Below are 2,156 nucleotides of genomic sequence, written 5' to 3'. Positions count from 1 at the left end.
TGTTTTCTGACCAGCTTTTTTTTGAGAAAAGGGATTGTTGTTGTTACTGTTTTTTTTTTTAATCACTGTTATTTTTTGTTCTTCTCTTCCTTTTCACATGATACTCATTGTGTGGGTAGGTTCACACACCAATCTAGGTGACATAGGCATTGTTATGCACCTGCACCTGAGGTTTATACAACAAAAGAGAAGAAGAAACCCTGGCTACTGCATGCCCAAGTCTCATCTGAAAACAAGGCAGGACGGAGGAGTCACTGAACAGATGCTGGGCTGAAATTAAGATGAGAGGACTTTTTTTGATAGGAAATCTACTGGGAAGACAAACTAGCCCCAGAGAGATATTGTACCGTGGCTTGACAAAAAAACTCAAAGTGAGAGAGATGGTGAAGCACAGAGAGCAGGTGATTCATGCAGTGGCATAGGGTTAATGGAGGGTATCAGAATGGACGGATTTAGATGTCTGCTTAGAGAACTGCACTGTGTCCATCAATAATTGCAAGCAGGAATGTACCTTCAAAAAAAAAAAAAGGAATAGAAAAATCTGATACTCTTTTTCTTAGAGCCTTGCAATGGTGCATCCTCACTGCTATTGCTTAATGGACACTGCCAATATATACAACAAAACAGAAAATGTGCAATGAACTGCAACCATACAGCACACTGGACAAGAAGAGATGAGTGTCTCTACTGCACCAGGAGGGTTTTGTGCTGCTTCCTCTGTGCTGGGAATTGGTAGAGTTGAGGGTGAAGTGTCCAGGGTATTTTGACCAGGAAAAGAGTTCTTGTTTAGAGCTTTCATAAAAACAAACCAACGAACCAAAAAAAAACCTCCCAAAAAATGGCCTCATGCCAAGATCAGTAGGGCTGGAAATGTACTCCCTGCAGTTAAAAAACGTGGGGAGATTCCTGTATAATGGTGTTGTCCAAAAAGCAGATCTGTTATCTGGTGTGCGACTCACCAGTAATCACATGCTCAGGAGACACATCGCTCATCTAATTTCAGGTTTGTGCCAGCCTGGGTGTTTGGTGAGGATTCCACAAATCAAGCACATCTGTCAGGAGTTTCTGTGCTGTATTTATACACAGAAGTTACAGAATTCGTGCACTCCCTGTTACAGTGATTAGTGGTTAGTGATCAGCATGCAATTATAATATGGCTTACATAATCATTTCACTACTGCACATGCCCTAAGAGGGTCTTTGGTGGTTTCTGGTGGTCCTTCATGAGTCAATGGTCACAATCTTCCCCTGCCTAAGTCACCTTCCGACTATTTTCTTTGTCATTTGGCAGACAGAGGTGGTTTGTGGCAGTCTCTTGACTCCTCGTTGGTTCTACCCAGGTTTCTGCTTTTCACTTGCATACACAATAGTGAATTGTTTCAAGCTTAACTGTTGTTCTTATAGTGTTCCTAGCAAAGCTGTCCTCATTCTTTTGAGATTTCAACATCAATGAGACTTCAGAGAGGAGATCTGGCAAAACTGTGGACACCTGATAATTCTGATGCCTTGAGATTTAGTTGTCCAGCAGCTCATAACTTCACTGATGGTGTTTAGGGCAAGGTTGTCTCATCCCGTAGTGCAGTCCTGGTCTGAAGAGAGGGTTGAGAACACCAAAAGTCCACAGGAAAAAAAAATAGGGACGAGAGTTTATTTCAGATGTGCTGCTTCCTGCATGAAAACCCAGAGATATTCGCAGTGGGTGATGACTGAGTACAGGCAACAGCGTGTCCCTCCTCACAGGAGCTCTCTGCAGCTGATCTGAGAAGTTCACTGCCTAGGGAAGGAGTTCAACAGATACTTAATCTGAGGAAGGCTGAGTGAGGTGGCTGGAAGAGCTTGATGGAGCACTTGTTACTTAATAGAAGAAGGGTAACTGTACTTCTGGATAATCATCATTCAGTTAGGAGCCTTATGATGGAGATAATCAGATGACCTGAAGTAGTCCTTTTTCTGTCTTATCTCTTTTATACCTCCCTGCTCTCATGTTTCGATTACTTGATTATCAGTTGCCTCCTTAAATAGGTTGTCAGTAAAATCTTAATTCTTATAATAGGATTATCATATGAGATGATGGTTGATGATATTTGTACCTAAGCCAAAATGCCGAACAAATGAAACCATCTAGAAATTGAATTTTCTATCAGCACAAAGCTCTT

Source organism: Colius striatus, chromosome 1, assembly GCF_028858725.1.
Source record: "Colius striatus isolate bColStr4 chromosome 1, bColStr4.1.hap1, whole genome shotgun sequence".
NCBI classification, from domain to species: Eukaryota; Metazoa; Chordata; class Aves; order Coliiformes; family Coliidae; genus Colius; species Colius striatus.
This window is presented reverse-complemented; position numbering follows the sequence as displayed.